The sequence below is a fragment of the Somniosus microcephalus genome, chromosome 12 (genome assembly GCF_052327205.1).
Source record: "Somniosus microcephalus isolate GS21.2 chromosome 12, FLI_Smic_1.0, whole genome shotgun sequence".
In the NCBI taxonomy this organism is placed as follows: domain Eukaryota; kingdom Metazoa; phylum Chordata; class Chondrichthyes; order Squaliformes; family Somniosidae; genus Somniosus; species Somniosus microcephalus.
In genome coordinates, this window is record NC_140998.1 from 190,414,321 (window position 1) to 190,431,862 (window position 17,542).

Here is a 17,542-nt window from a genome sequence, read left to right on the forward strand (position 1 = left end):
TTTTTCCTCTGGGGTATACTATTTGCCCCGTATACGTTGTCAAGACGATGGATGTCTCTCTCAAGGGTATGTGTGAAAATAGCCGCTCGTAGTCTCGTCGATTCATGACGGTTAGCGCTGATCCTGTATCCAATTCCATTTTAACTTGGGACCCTGCTATCATGAGAGTGACCCAAATGGTTCGGTGATCCTCTTTTGCGATTACATTGTGAAGTTTGAGACAGCTTAATCTCCTGTTCTCGGATTCACTATCGCTCATCTGGTCTTTGGAACTACTGTCCGTCATCTTTTGGACTTTCTTGTACGGTTCCTTAGTAGCCTTTTTGTTGTCGCTGGTCTTCTTCCCAGACCTCCAAACTCGTGCAATGTGTCCAATCTTCCCGCATTGTCTGCATATTTTGTCTTTGGACCAGCAGTCCTTCTGGTCATGGTTAGTTCTGCCGCAGCGATAACATTTTGCAAATCCCCGTGTCATTTCGTGGGTGCCGTATTCCTGTGGTTTTTGTTGAATTTCTGCAGCTCCCCTGGCTGCTGCTTCATACGATACTGCCACGCTGAAAGCCTTATCTAGCGTCAGCTCTTTTTCTGCGAGTAACTTCTTCTGTGTTCCTTCACTCAGGAGTCCACAGACAAATTTGTCCCGTAGGGTATCTGCCAGTCCTGCTCCGAACTGGCAGTGCTTTGATAGCTTGCGTAGTTCAGTAAGATACTCAGCATTGCTCTCATCTTTGTGCTGAGTTCTCCTGTGGAATTTAAATCTTTCTGCTATCAACAGCGGTGCAGGGTTTAAGTGCTCCTGTAGAACAGCAACAATTTCGTTAAAACTCTTCGCCTTCGGTTTGGCTGGAGTAATCAGGTCCCGCAATAGGCCGTACGTTCTAACGCCCATTAAGTTTAGCAATATTGATGCCTTTTGCCCCTCCGCTATTTCATTTGCCTCGAAATATACCTCGACTCTTTCCACATACGTGGTCCAGTCCTCTAATGTATTATCAAAAGCAGTGATACAGCCAGTCTTCGGCATCTTGCAAATCTAAAATGGCGCCTCCCGCGCTTTGCCTTCTTCCCCGATTTAACAAAATGGCGCCTCCCACGCTTTTCCTTCTTCCCCGCTGTTGTTAGCGCTGCTTTCCACGATTTCTTGCACGTATTCTTTTTCTTTTATTATTTTCCCGTCGTGGAGCGGACCCTCTGGGACACTTCCCTCCCTCTTCTGAGGTCCGAACGCTGCCCAGCTTCGAAACACCGGCCGTGCCCTGTATGCTCCACCCTCTCTCTCTCTCCTCGCTGCCCGGCCCCGTTGAAAGGCCACCCGATCGAGCTTCAGCCCGCCGCAGCCCAGGAAGGATCAGAGCACTTCCTGCCACCAGCCCGATTAGCTGGGAAACCACGGACCGAGGAACCCAGCCTGGCTCTGGACAGTCTCTCCTGCAAAGCCTTGAACCCGATGATTGACGGTCGACGCCCGTTCCTCGAGTTTCAATGGACTCTATTTTTTTTTCTTTTCTTCCGACCTTCAACAATGTCGTCGGAGCTGCTGCCGAGTTGCAGGTCAGTACGTTTCTTACTCGTCGCCAGTGTTAAGTCCATGAATGATTGAGACACAGACTAGCAGGAGAGAAAACAAAATGATCTTTACTGGTGGAAGGCATAAACGAATCTAACCAACAGAGGCTCTCTAGCGCCTTTTATACAGGGTTGGTCACTGCCGGTACTGCAGTCTGAGACCAGTTATTCTCTTAAAGGTACATACACAACAGAAATGGCAACAAGCATTCCGTGAGAGGGGCCTAGAAGCGACTTCTGATCAGCCTCTGCGCACGGCCCTTCCAGTTAGTACCTCCCTCCCATCTTGGTCCTCCTCCTCCTCCTCCTCCTCCGCTGGTGCTCCAATGTCTGGTGGCATTGGCTGGGTAGGTAGGATAGCTAGGTTATGCAGCATGCAACAAACAACCACGAAGTGCGAGACTCGTTCAGGCGAGTACTGCAGTGCTCCTCCGGAATGGTCCAGACAGCGGAACCGCTGCTTCAGCACGCCAATTGTGTGCTTCCCAATGTTCCTCGTCGCCTGATGGCTCGCATTGTAGCGTTCTTCAGCAGGGGTGCTGGGTGACCGGAGCGGGGTCATCAGCCATGGGCGCAGAGGATAGCCCTTGTCCCCGAGAAGCCAGCCTTCTGGGTGAACCAGGGCCTCGAAAAGGTCTGCAATAGAAGTCTGGCGCAGGATGAAGGCGTCGTGGCTTCTGCCTGGGAACTGCACATTCACTGCGAGGATCAGCTGTCGGTGGTCACAGACCAGCTGCACATTCAAGGAATGGAACCCTTTGTGGTTACGGAACTCCTCCGGATTGAAAACAGGCACCCGCAAAGCCACGTGCGTGCAGTCAATGGCACCCTGCACCATGGGGAAGTCTGCTATTGCTGTGAAGCCCTCTGCGTGCTCCCGCTGCTTGTCCGGGGTCACTGGGAAGGAGATGTACTGCTGCCTCCTTTTAAACAGGGCATCAGTCACTTGACGGATGCAGCAATGCACCGCAAACTGCGAGATGCTGGCTATGTCCCCAGTTGCAGCCTGAAAAGAGCCGCTCGCGTAGAAGTTCAGGGCAACAGTCATCTTCACAGCCACAGACAGAGATATCCTGCACCTTATCTGAGGCTGCAGATCTGTCTGAAGCAGGTGGCACAGCTCAGTCACCACCTCCTTTTTAAAGCGCAGCCTTCTGATACACTGCTCCTCTGACATGTTCATGTAGGAAAACTGCTGTCGGAAAACCCTGCCAGCGTACGGTCTGGTGTGGCGATGTCTGTTGGCCCTCCTCTGTCTGACCATGCCTGCCCCTCTCTCCCTGCGTCTCAGTGCCCTTTGCAGATGATACAGCAGCAGGACGTTCCCCTCCAATGCAGCCCCCATAATAAGTGCCCACAGGAAGTTTTCCCGTTGTAAATGCTCACCAACAGCAAGGTGATGGTCAGAAGGCTGAAGTTCCTCTGCCTGCGCTGGCTCAGTGGTCAAATGGCTCTCAGTGTGCAGCTCAGCAACTCTTTGTAACTCTCAAGGAAGTTGTGCTCAAAAAATGGCTGCCGCTTTTAAACCACACCAGTCCCCTTTAAATAACAACCCCTCCAGCCCGAGAGCGACTGGGGAACGTTCCAGGTAAGCTGTCCTTATTAGCGCCAAGCGCTACGGAGGGGGCCGTCACTGAATTTCCGGTCCGGGGCGCCCAAAAGGCATTGCACACTCAAATGACGTCATAATCTGCCTGCGCCTGTGAACGGGCGCTAAGATTTGGCGCTGGCGCTAAATGTCAGCTCAATATGGGGAGAGGCGCTGGGTTCGCTGCGCCCGTCCGGAAATTGGCTAGCGCCCCATTTCTCGGCCTCTTTAGGCGCTAAACGGTGGCGCTACCAACCGAATTTCTCCCTTTTGGTGATTTTTTATGGTCATTAGGTAAACACTTCCGTCTCCAAGTAATACTGCCAATTCTAATGCTGAATTATTATTAGAAATGTCAAGAAAGAGTCGGCCTAGGGACAGGTATAAAATGTTTATGACTGACTTATTTTTCTCTTTAAAAGTGCACTTTCCCTGAAGGGATAATTACTAGTCCTAGCCCCTTTAGGGCTACCCCGGATCAGGCATATTCACCAGACATTCATTTTCAACTGAAGTTTGAGGTAGCTGAATCCTAAAGACGCTTAATTGGGTCTAAAGGTCCAGACTATCTCTCCCTAAAGGAAACAAACAACCTGAAGATGTTACCGTCCTCCAGATAGCACTTTTACTAAGTTTAGCTTGGCTGTAACGTTCCGAATATTATGAGGGTCCAGAAAACTCCCTCAGAATTCTGCAACTCCTCACCAAGGAGTGTACAGAGATTCAGTTTGATACAGAAGTATTATGTGAGACAATTCTAAAAATATATAGATTTATTAAAGAACCAACATGTAAGTACAGTAGGTGTTTCAATCGCAACATTAACAGTTCCAAATACAAAACGCTTACAATTCTATTATCAGAGATCCTTATTCTCAAATCTTAACTTCGCTACATTGTTACAGCTCTTAGTTTATTCCAGGATATCGACCAAAATCAAATACAATACCTTGATCCCCGAGTTCCAAAGAGTTGAAGACTTACAGAGCTAGCTCTGAAGCCGACAATCGCTTTGCCCCTTTACAGCGAATCTATCATCCCATTTGAAAGTTCAATTTTTATACCCTTTTGCAGTGATATTTCCTTTGAAGTTTTCTGCTGATGTAAACTAATTATCTCTAGTCATTTTTCTGCTGACCCCTGCTATTCTTACGGTCAGTTCAGCTGGTAACATTAAGAATCGTGTCTCTAACTTTAGGTGTTCGAAGCTTAGCATAAAAAACGGTGTGGAGCAGGTGTATCTATTTGATGTCATTCTTACCAAAGTCTTCTGTTTGTGTGTCTTTTTACGATGTGTAAATTAAAAACACCTCAACCAGGTGCACCATTGTCTTCTTAGTTACCTCAGTTGGTTGTAACACAGACTCGTGTCTCCAGTGTTTCATTTGATGTCATTTTTATGAAGGCATATGTTTCTTAATTTTCTGTGTTTCTTTCTGAAGTGTTGGTTTAAGACACCTTTACAGGGTGTACCATTGTGTTCTTTCCAAAGCTGCAGACTTCAGGAACCTTTAACCTTCTGTTTCAACAAGGCTATTGATTCAGTGTCAACAACTTATCTTATCTCAATAGCCTGAATGCTGTTCACAGCTTTTCCATTGTTAGGTTTTTAGATTTTCAATCCCAGTTTGTCATGTTACAAAGGCCAGAATTCTTTCATAGAATGGGGTATTTTTTCTGAATATGGCTTATACCTTCACATCCCTAATTAGTGTTTTTAATGGCCTGGATTTTGCGGTAAATAGTAAGGCTATCACAGCACTCACGTTCTTGAGTAAATTGGACAGCAACTTCCAGTGACTGCACACATGCAGTTAAACGCTAAAATCAGGAAGTTGCCGTCCGAGTTGCCCTGCTCCTCCAGAAGCTGCGCTATACTGGTATCTCATCGAGAGACTCAGTACTGAAACACATGGAAAGGAGTGAAGTTGCGGTACCTACCTGATAGATACCCACTAAACTTGCTAGTAACTGCATGACAAGTCTTAATTACTGCCAAACAACCTCTGCCAATGAAAACTAACTTTTACAAGTGTGGAGTTTCATCCCTTCAGATTTTAATTACTTTTGGAGATTTAAAAAAATTAAAAACCTCAAATAATTTTTTTAAACTTTTTCTTTCTGTTTCTTTTATCTCTCTCTCTTAATCCCAATTTTCTTTCCCTCTCTTTATTTAATTTCTGTAAATGATTTGGCACTGAATTAACTATTCTAACTTACACTTCCTCGTTCAGACTCTGCAGGCTGAACCTTAACTCCCAAAAACAGGGGGGGGGGGTTGGGTTTGGGGTCAGGTCAGAGGTTAAAATTCAAAAATTGTGAAAAGGAACACAACTTGCCCACTTCCAGTTTTAGTGGAGGCGGGACGAGGGGCGCGCGACCAATACACTCCCAGGAGGAGGGTTGGTTATTTAAATATTAAAATGAAGGCCCGCAGCCTCATTATAACAGTCATCCGATTTTTAAACTCGTGTCAGCCAGGTTTCCCAGGCTTCGGGAAACCTGGCAGATGAAAGGAGGCGAGAAGGGCTGAATCCATGAGGTAAGTGCCGTTACAGCACTGTTTGTGGGCCAGGAGGAGCAGGAGTGCTTCCTACAGGTCCAACAAGCTACCCGGTAAACCCCTGCAACTGGCCACCATTCAACGCCCCCCACCACCACCCAACCACCATTGGACCTTCTCCAGCAGCCTCCCACCCCGCACCCCCATCATCGGACCTCGCCACCCGCCCCCGACCACCATTGGACCTTCCACAGCAGCCCCCCCACCCCCACCATTGGACCTCGCCACCCACCCCCGACCACCACTGGACATTCTCCAGCAGCCCCCCCACCCCCCGCCCCCCACAACCACCATCGGACCTCGCCACCCGCCCCCGACCATCATTGGACATTCCCCAGCAGCTCCCCCACCCCCCACCCCCAACATCGGACCTCGCCACCTGCCCCCAACCAACATTGGACATTCCCCAGCAGCTCCCTCACCCCCCACCCCCACCATTGGACCTTGCCACCCACCCCCGACCACAATTGGACCTTCCCCAGCAGACCCCTACCCCGCAAGACCACCATCGGACCTCGCCAACCGCCTCCAACCACCATTGGACCTTCCCCAGCAGCCCCCCCACCCCCCAAGACCACCATCGGACCTCGCCACCTGCCCCCGGCCACCATTGGACATTCCCCAGCAGCCCCCCCACCCCCCACCCACACCATCGGACCTCGCCACCCCGCCCCGGACCACCACTGGACATTCCCCAGCAGCTCCACCATGCCCCACCCCCACCATCAGACCTCGCCACCCGCCCCCGACCACCATTGGACATTCACCAGCAGCTCCCCCACCCCCCAACCCCACCATCGGACCTCGCCACCTGCCCCCGACCACCATTGGACATTCCCCAGCAGCTCCCTCACCCCCCACCCCCACCATCGGACCTCGCCACCCGCCCCCGACCACCATTGGACATTCCCCAGCAGCCCCCCCGCCCACCACCCCCACCATCGGACCTCGCCCCCGACCACCATTGGACATTCCCCAGCAGCTGCCCCACCCCCCACCCCCACCATCGGACCTCGCCACCTGTCCCCGACCACCATTGGACATTCCCCAGCAGCCACCCCACTCCCCACCCCCACATCAGACCTCGCCACCGGCCCCCGACCACCATTTCACATTCCCCAGCAGTTCCCTCATCCCCCACCCCCACCATCGGACCTCGCCACCCGCCCCCGACCACCATTGGACATTCCCCAGCAGCACCCCCACCCCCCAAGACCACAATCGGAACTCGCCACCCACCTCCGGCCACCATTGGACCTTCCCCAGCATCCCCCCCACCCCCCAAGACCACCATCGGACCTCACCACCCACCCCCAACCACCATTGGACATTCTCCAGCAGCCCCCCAACCCCCACCCCCACCATCAGACCTCGCCACCTGCCCCCGACCACCATTGGACATTCCCCAGCAGTTCCCCCACCCCCCGCTACCACCATCGGACTTCGCCACCCGCCCCGACCACCATTGGACCTTCCCCAGCAGCTCCGCCACCACCCACCCCCACCATCGGACTTCGCCACCCGCCCCCGACTACCATTGGACATTCCCCAGCAGCTCCCCCACCCCCCAACCACACCATCGGACCTCGCCACCCGCCCCGACCACCATTGGACCATCCCCAGCAGCCCCCCCATCCCCCAAGACCACCATCGGACCTCGCCACACACCCCCAACAACCATTGGACCTTCCCCAGCAGCCCCCCCATCCCCCAAGAGCACCATCGGACCTCGCCACCGGCCCCGACCACCATTGGACATTCCCCAGCAGCTCCCTCACCCCCCACCCCCACCATCGGACCTCGCCACCCGCCCCTGACCACCATTGGACCTTCCCCAGCAGCCCCCCCACCCCCCAAGACCACCATCGGACCTCGCCACCCGCCCCCGACCACCATTGGACATTCCCCAGCAGCCCCCCCACCCCCCCACCCCCACCATCGGACCTCGCCACCTGCCCCCGACCACCATTGGACATTCCCCAGCTACCTCCCCACACCCCAGCCCCACCATCTGACCTCGCCACACGCCCCCGACCACCATTGGAAATTCCCCAGCAGCTCCCCCACCCCCCACCCCCACCATCGGACATCGCCACATGCCCCCGACCACCATTGGACCTTCCCCAGCTGCCTCCCCACACCCCACCCCCACCATCGGACCTCGCTACACGCCCCCGACCACCATTGGAAATTCCCCAGCAGCTCCCCCAACCCCCACCCCCACCATCGGACATCGACACACGCCCCCGACCACCATTGGACCTTCCCCAGCAGCCCCCCCATCCCCCAAGACCACCATCGGACCTCGCCACCCCGCCCCCAACCACCACTGGACCTTCCCCAGCAGCACCCCCATCCCCGAAGACCACCATCGGACCTCGCCACCCGCCCCCGACCACCATTGGACATTCCCGAGCAGCCCCCCGCACCCCCACCCCCACCTACGGACACCGCCACCCAACCCGACCACCATCGGACCTCGCCACCCACCCCCGACCACCATTGGACATTCCCCAGCAGCCCCCCCACCTCCAACCCCACCTACGGACCCCGCCACCCACCCCCGACCACCATTGGACATTCCCCAGCAGTGCCCCCATCCCCCACCACCACCATCGGACCTCGCCACCCGCCCCCGACCACCATTGGACATTCCCCAGAAGCTCCCCCACCCCCCACCCCCACCATCGGACCTCGCCACCTGCCCCCGACCACCATTGGACATTCCCCAGCAGCCCCCCCACCACCCACCCCCACCATCGGACCTCGCCACCTGCCCCCGACCACCATTGGACATTCCCCAGCAGCTCCCCGACACCCCGCCCCCACCATCGGACCTCGCCACCCACCCCCGACCACCATTGGACATTCCCCAGCAGCCCCCCCCGCCCCCACCATCGGACATCGCCACCCGCCCCCGACCACCATTGGACATTCACCAGCAGCTCCCCCACCCCCCAACCCCACCATCGGACCTCGCCACCCGCCCCCGACCACCATTGAACATTCCCCAGCAGCCCCCCCACCCCCCAAGACCACAATCGGAACTCACCACCCACCTCCGACCACCATTGGACCTTCCCCAGCATCCCCCCCACCCCCCAAGACCACCATCGGACCTCGCCACCCGCCCCCAACCACCATTGTACATTCCCCAGCAGCCCCCCAACCCCCAACCCCACCATCGGACCTCGCCACCTGCCCCCGACCACCATTGGACATTCCCCAGCAGTTCCCCCACCCCCCGCCACCACCATCGGACCTCGTCACCCGCCCGACCACCATTGGACATTCCCCAGCAGCCCCCCCACCCCCCACCCACACCATCGGACCGCGCCACCCGCCCCGGACCACCACTGGACATTCCCCAGCAGCTCCAACACGCCCCACCCCCACCATCAGACCTCGCCACCCGCCCCCGACCACCATTGGACATTCACCAGCAGCTCCCCCACCCCCCAACCCCACCATCGGACCTCGCCACCTGCCCCCGACCACCATTGGACATTCCCCAACAGCTCCCTCACCCCCCACCCCCACCATCGGACCTCGCCACCCGCCCCCGACCACCATTGGACATTCCCCAGCAGCCCCCCCGCCCCCCACCCCCACCATCGGACCTCGCCACTCGCCCCCGACCACTATTGGACAGTACCCAGCAGCTGCCCCGCCCCCCACCCCCGCCATCGGACCTCGCCACCTGCCCCCAACCACCATTGGACATTCCCCAGCAGCCACCCCACTCCCCACCCCCACATCGGACCTCGCCACCGGCCCCCTACCACCATTTCACATTCCCCAGCAGCTCCCTCATCCCCCACCCCCACCATCGGACCTCGACACCCGCCCCCGACGCCGTCTGTCAGCCCGAGTGCGGTCCTTATCTATAATGCGATCGCTGGATCGCGAAGCGGCTGCCGGCCCTTATCTGTAGATCCGATCGCTCTCGCGGCTCTCGGCCCTTATCTGGAGATGCGATCGCTGGCTTGCAACGCCTCCCGCTCGGCTCTGGCTCCCCCGCTCGCGCGGCTCTCGGCTCTGACACTCCCGCGCTTACTCGCAGGCTCAGCGCTTCGCGGCAGCGGTTGCTGCACGGCTTCTCACATTGCCCGCGGTCCGGCTGTCACCCGACGCCGTTGGACCCGAATGCTTTGCCCTTTTCCTCCAAATACTTCTACCCCGTTTTTAATTTTTTTTTATTTGTTTTAACTACTCACAGTCTCTTCGGCCGCCTTGTTTTAGGCTGATTGGCTCGCTCAAGATGTGGTAGCAGGGTAATCTGTGCCTGTTGCTGCCGCAGCTTTGCTGTTTATCTTCCAGCTTCCAGTAAGTACTATACTTTTAGTAGACGGAGCCTCGTGTTTTCTTTTTGAAGCTCTCTGCTACTGGTTAGTCTTGCCGCAGGGTACGATCGGACTCGTCGCCACTGTAAAGTCTGTAGGTTGTGCAGTAAATAACTTCAGAGACTTTAGAAGTACAAACAAAACAGGTCTTTACTATTCAGAGGTCTGGGCGATTTCTCATCTAGTTAACGTATCACAACCCTTATATACTGGTGTGGTCACTATCGGTATTACAGTATACATGAGCCAATAAATAGTGCCACCCTAAAGTAGTGCTCTTAAAGGCGAACGGTCACATTCTATAGTTCCCTTAAAGGTAAACGGTTACATACACAACAGCCACCGCCCCCGACCACCATTGGACATTCCCCAGCAGCTCCCTCATCCCCCACCCCCACCATCGGACCTCGCCACCCGCCCCCGACCACCATTGGACATTCCCCAGCAGCCCCCCTACCCCCCAAGACCACAATCGGAACTCGCCACCCACCTCCGACCACCATTGGACCTTCCCCAGCATCCCCCCCACCCCCCAAGACCACCATCGGACCTCGCCACCCGCCCCCAACCACCATTGGACATTCCCCAGCAGCCCCCCCACCCCCACCATCGGACCTCGCCACCTGCCCCCGACCACCATTGGACATTCCCCAGCAGTTCCCCCACCCCCCGCCACCACCATTGGACCTCGCTACACGCCCCCGACCACCATTGGAACTTCCCCAGCAGCCCCCCCACACCCCGCCCCCCACGACCACCATCAGACCTTGCCACCCACCCCCGACCACCATTGGACATTCCCCAGCAGACCCCTCACCTTCCACCCCCACCTTCGGACCTCGCCACCCACCCCCGACCACCATTGGGCATTTCCCAGCAGCTCTGCCACCCCCCACCCCCACCATCGGACCTCGCCACCCGCCCCCGGCCACCATTGGACCTTCCCCAGCAGCTCCGCCACCACCCACCCCCAACATCGGACTTCGCCACCCGCCCCCGACCACCACTGGACATTCCCCAGCAGCTCCCCCACCCCCAACCACACCATCGGACCTCGCCACCCGCCCCCCATTGGACCATCCCCAGCAGCCCCCCCATCCCCCAAGACCACCATCGGACCTCGCCACCCACCCCCAACCCGCATTGGACCTTCCCCAGCAGCCCCCCCATCCCCCAAGACCACCATCGGACCTCGCCACCGGCCCCCGACCACCATTGGACATTCCCCAGCAGCCCCCCCACCCCCCAAGACCACAATCGGACCTCGCCACCCACCTCCAACCACCATTGGACCTTCCCCAGCAGCCCCCCCACCCCGACCATTGGACCTCGCCACCTGCCACCGACCACCATTGGACATTCCCCAGCAGTTCCCCCACGCCACGCCACCACCATCGGACCTCGCTACACGCCCCCGACCACCATTGGACCTTCCCCAGCAGCCCCCCCATCCCCCAAGACCACCATCGGACCTCGCCACCCGCCCGCAACCAGCATTGGACCTTCCCCAGCAGCACCCCCATCCCCCATCGGACCTCGACACCCGCCCCCGACCACCTTTGGACATTCCCCAGCAGCCCCCCCCCACCCCCACCCCCACCTACGGACCCCGCCACCCAACCCGACCACCATTGGACCTCGCCACCCACCCCCGACCACCAATGGACATTCCCCAGCAGCCCCCCCACCCCCACCCCCACCTACGAACACCGCCACCCACGCCCGACCACCATTGGACATTCCCCAGAAGCTCCCCCACCCCCACCATCGGACCTCGTCACCTGCCCCCGACCACCATTGGACATTCCCCAGCAGCCCCCCAACCCCACCATCGGACCTCGCCACCTGCCCCCGACCACCATTGGACATTACCCAGCAGCTCCCCGACACCCCGCCCCCACCATCGGACCTCGCCACCCGCCCCCAACCACCATTGGACATTCCCCAGCAGCTCCCCCACCCCCACCATCGGACCTCGCCACCCGCCCCCGACCACCATTGGACATTCCGCAGCAGCCCCACGACCCCTACCATCGGACCTCGCCACCCGCCCCCGATCACCACTGGACATTCCCCAGCAGCCCCCCCACCCCCCACCGGACATCGCCACCCGCCCCCGACCTCCATTGGACATTCCCCAGCAGCTCCCCCACCCCCCGCCCGCACCATCGGACCTCGCCACCCAACCCCGACCACCATTGGACCTTCCCCAGCAGCCCCCCCCAACCCCACCATCGTACCTCGGCACCCACCCCTGGCCACCATTGGACATTCCCCAGCAGCTCCGCCACCCCCCAACCCCACCATCGTACCTCGGCACCCGCCCCTGGCCACCATTGGACATTCCCCAGCAGCTCCGCCACCCCCCACCCCCACCATCGGACCTCGCCACCCGCCCCCGACCACCAGTGGACATTCCCCAGCAGCTCCGCCACCCCCCACCCCCACCATCGGACCTCGCCACCCGCCCCGACCACCATTGGACATTCCCCAGCAGCGCCCCCACCCCCCACCCCCACCATCGGACCTCGCCACCCGCCCCCGACCACCATTGGACCTTCCCCAGCAGCCCCCCCATCCCCCAAGACCACCATTGGACCTTGCCCAGCAGCCCCCTCACCCCCCAAGACCACCATCGGACCTCGCCACCCGCCCCCGACCACCATTGGACCATCCCCAGCAGCCCCCCCATCCCCCAAGACCACCATCGGACCACACCGACCACCATTGGACCTTCCCCAGCAGCCCCCCCACCCCCACCTACGTACGCCGCCACCCACCCCCGACCACCATTGGACATTCCCGAGCAGCCCCCCCACCCCCACCCCCACCTACAGACCTCGCCACCCGCCCCCGACCACCACTGGACCTTCCCCAGCAGCTCCCGCACCCCCCGCCCCCACCATCGGACTTCGCCAACTGCCCCCGACCACCATTGGACATTCCCCAGCTGCCCCCCACCCCCCACCCCCACCATCCGACCTCACCACACGCCCCCGACCACCATTGGAAATTCCCCAGCAGCTCCCCCACCCCCCACCCCCACCATCGGACCTCGCCACCCGCCCCCGACCACCATTGGACCTTCCCCAACAGCCCCCACATCCCCCAAGACCACCATCGGACCTGGCCACCCGCCCCCGACCACCATTGGACCTTCCCCAGCAGCCCCCCATCCCCCAAGACCACCATTGGAACTCGCCACCCGCCCCCGACCACCATTGGACATTCCCCAGCAGACCACCCCACCCCCACCCCCACCTACGGACCCCGCCACCCACCCCCGACCATCATCGGACCTCGCCACCCACCCCCGACCACCATTGGACATTCCCCAGCAGCCCCCCCACCCGAAACCCCACCTACGGACCCCGCCACCCACCCCCGACCACCATTGGACGTTCCCCAGCAGCCCCCCCACCCCCCACATCGGACCTCGCCACCCGCCCCGAACTACCATTCGACATTCCCCAGAAGCTCCCCCACCCCCCACCCCCACCATCGGACCTCGCCACCCGCCCCCGACCACCATTGGACCTTCCCCAGCAGCCCCCCCACCCCTCAAGACCACCATCGGACCTCGCCACCCGCCCCCGACCACCATTGAATGCCATAGAAAGCCTGTGGGCAGTTGTAAGTGTAATGAACAGCTGGCACTGGCCATTTGCTGCTGACAGCTAATTCTGGGCCACTAAGTTATTAATTTTCTAAGTAAGTTTGCCATTATTTCAGAACAAAATTACTGGACATCGGTTGTCACAATCTGGTTTCTGGCAGCCCATTTCCATATCTTTTCAATTCCTTGGCACTGGCTCACTATTTTATTTAATCTTAACATTTTAAAATCTTTAAATGATCTGGTGATACAGACTCAGATTTTAAGATCACATCCTTTTATTTGGAAAAATCTTAGAAGACACAATGGAGAACTGGAGACACACAAAACAAAAACAAGAGACTATGGGACAAAAATGGCTATTCAACCCACCAAGTCCAATTCCTCTACAGTCCATGTACAATTCATTGTGTCACATACCTTATCCTACCCGTTTAATCCCACCCCACCATCCCCATAATATTTCTAACTACTTACCTAATCTTACATCCCATATTAGATTACTAGTCTTTTTTCACATGGTCAAAATGATCCACAGAACATTTGATCATCTCAATCTGTACTTGGAGCCCTTAATTCCATTCCTAACCAGATAATTAGCCAGTTTTTTTTAATGTTAACTGATATACTGATACAAATCTACAACTGTGCAGGAAAACCCTTTCTGTTTAAAGTCTTATTTAAGGCTATTTTTAAAGTTTTGAAAAACTAAATTCAGTAAAGTTCATACACTTTCTTGACTTTGGCTTATTACAGGCTGCATTACATAGTAGTTGCAAGTATGGCACAGTACAGGGTAAATACAGTCAGGATCTTAAAGAGTTTAGAATTTTGTTAGCACTTAAGTATTGACAGCTGATAGGATCAGGATATTTTCCTGGATACGGGGAGGGGAAGGAGGATAGCGTGGCCTAGTTATATGCTCACAAGTTAAATGAATAACCTGCTTGATCTACATTATCCATTCCGCTCAGTTCTCTGGTTTCATAGTATCACAGAAACTTGCCTCACAGGAGGCCGCCATTTGGCACATCGTGCCTATACTGGCTCTTTGAAAGGTCAGCCGTGTTTAGTCCCACACCCCTGCTTTATATCCAGAACCCTGTAAGTTCCCCATTCTCAAGTACCTGTCCAACTCCCTTTTCAAATTAGTTATGGAATCAGCTTCCACCATCTTTTCAGGTGGAGCGTTACTGATCCCGACAACACCCGGAGTGAAAACATTTCTCATGTCCTGTCAAAATCTTTTGCCAATGATTTTAAATCTATGACCACTGGTTATTGACAAAACTTGGAAGTATAGCGAACAGTGAGGAGGCTAGTGATAGACTTCAAGAAGACATAGCTAGGCTGGTGAAATGGGCGGACACGTGGCAAATGAAATTTAACGCAGAAAAGTGCGAAGTGATATTTTGGTAGGAAGACCGAGGAGAGGCAATCTAAACTAAAGGGTACAATCCCAAAGGGGGTGTATGAAGAGAGAGACCTGGGGGTATACGTGCACAAATCGTTGAAGGTGGCAGGGCAGGTTGAGAAAGCAGTTAAAACGGAGATGAGGAATTTCTTCTCTCAGAGGGTCGTGAATCTTTGGAATTCTCGACACCTGTAGCCCACATGTTTGTTAGTCCTGTTCCTTCAGCAGAGCTCTCATAATGAAGATTCCCCAAACTACTGAGCATCTCCCAGCTTTTCTGGTGCTGAATTGTTTGGATATTATCATGAGATCCGCTTGAACAAGAAGTCCAACTTCCTCGACCACTGTCTGCTGCATCAAGAGAAGTTCGATCTCCCTGGTCCTGGGTTAACTCCTCCATACTCGGTGAAGACAGTACTGCCGCTCCTGCAGACAGACTTCCTCTGCCCTCTGTGCTTGTTGATGTACAGGAACTAAATAAGAGAAAGCACTGATTTAAATGTTGGGAAAAAATAATGAAAATTACAGTCTCACATTTAAATGATATTCCACAGATTGAAAGTTAGCTCAACCGTTACAATATTCATTAAAGGAAAAAAGTATAATGATCACATTGCTCCCGATTGGACCCCTTAAATTTAAATTACTATCGGAGCATCAGCACCATGGAGTGCAGGCATGTGTTCACATCACAATTCCCAAATCACTGATTTCCTGATCTTCAGTCAAATTATTGGGGGGGGGGGGGGGAGGGGAGAGAAAGAATTATTATTGTGTGCCGTAGCGGTTTGTTACAACTGAGTGGCTTGCTCGGCCATTTCAGAGGGCAGTTAAGAGTCATCCACATTGCTGTGGGTCTGGAGTCACATATCGGCCAGACCAGGTAAGGACGGCAGATTTCCTTCAAGGACATTAGCGAACCAGATGGGTTTTTACGACAATCTGATCGTTTCATGGTCACCATTACTGATACTAGCTTTTTATTCCAGATTTTTTAAATTAACTGAATTTAAATTCCCGAGCTGCCGTGGTGGGATTTGAACTCACGTCATTAGTCCAGGCCTCCGGATTACTACTGACACTACCACTACGCTACCGTTTATAACAGTGAATGCCAAAGTTGGCTCCTACCCCTCATAATTAAGATAATAGCCAGTGAGTTGTTCTGCAGAAGCTGCCACTGTTTGCAGTGGCAATGTTCCTCATATGCTTGGCTAAAGGCTACAAGTACAGGACAGAGTGCATGTTTTCACCTCCAGCAAACCACCTACTTAATGAGCTAGTTGGAAACTAAATGAGGCCGAATTAGCCGTCACCTTAGACTCGAATGCAGCAAGCACTAGAATAGCAAACTTTTTATCATTGCAGCACTTCAAACCATAGCTAAGTGTTTGAAAAACAACAAAAACTTGCTCCAACCTGATACAGGATTGATCTGGGTCAACTGCTGATGGCCTTTCCAGTCTTCTTTCTATACCCAAGCCTAAATTTGAATCTATAACACTGACACAATGTCGCTGTCGCTGGTCATCATGGAGGCTGACAGATACTGGCCTAGAAATTGAGTGCCCTTAGCGCCGATTTTGCGGCGCGCTAGAGGGCCTAGCGCTGCATTTGGCGCCGGCGCCGAAATTGCCTGGGGCCCTTACGCCGCGGTAGACCGGTAGCGCTGCGCCGGCACCGATGACGTCATCGGTGTGCGCAGCGTCCCGGTTGCCATGCCGACGGGCCCCAGCGCCGAAATTCAGTTGCGGCCGCCTCGCCCGTGACAGCCGCAACTAAGACTCTGGCAACAGAGTCTTACGAGTCTTTGCGCCGGCGCATTAAAGGCCCCGCGGCGGCCGGCCGCTTTCCCGCCGGCCGCCTGGCCGCAGCTCCCTCCCCGGACATCCCCCCCCCCCCCCCCCCGGAACAGAAGCAAGCCCGGCACTTGTCCGAGGTGCCGGGCTCATTTTTTAAAAGATTTTCGCGGGCCGCGATCGGGTGCAGGCAGCTCCTCCTTAAGGGAAGGAGGAGGCCTGCACTTCCCGAGCCTGCCGCACCGCATCGGGTGCCGCAGCGCCGGAATTGCGGCGCGAAACGGCAGTTAGCGCCGATTTACCGCCGCAAAGACCCTTCAGTAGCGCCGGCAGCCGTTTGGGCGCGGCCCTGCTGAATTTTTGGCGCGCGCAGCGGGACTTAGCGCCGGCACTAACTTCCGGCGCTAAAGCCCTGGCTAAGCCAAAACTCAATTTCTAGGCCACTGAGTCGAAGGAGGAATTGCTGACAATGCTGGAGTGGGAGGAAATTTCACTGTGACCAGAGGCTGAAAAATTATCCGCAGGAGTACTTGGTGCCAAAGCAAAACCTGGGAAATAGAAAGGTTCGAATTAGACAGGGGCCAAATTTTAATACCAGTTATGTACATGGAAGAGCTGGGGAAGAGAAATAATCTGAATTTCATTAGTATTAA

The 17,542-nt window shown here is 56.0% G+C and overlaps 1 long non-coding RNA gene and 1 pseudogene across 1 annotated transcript; both read right to left on the reverse strand.

Moving 5' to 3' along the window:
• Positions 1 to 17,542, reverse strand: part of LOC147109791 (histone-lysine N-methyltransferase PRDM9-like) — a 502,134-nt pseudogene that overhangs the window by 344,752 nt on the left and 139,840 nt on the right.
• LOC147109793 (uncharacterized) lies at positions 13,932 to 16,979 on the reverse strand. Its single transcript, XR_015080352.1, has 2 exons — positions 16,510 to 16,979; positions 13,932 to 15,563 (listed from the first exon to the last, which is right to left on the reverse strand). It is a non-coding gene; the product is annotated as an uncharacterized LOC147109793 (long non-coding RNA).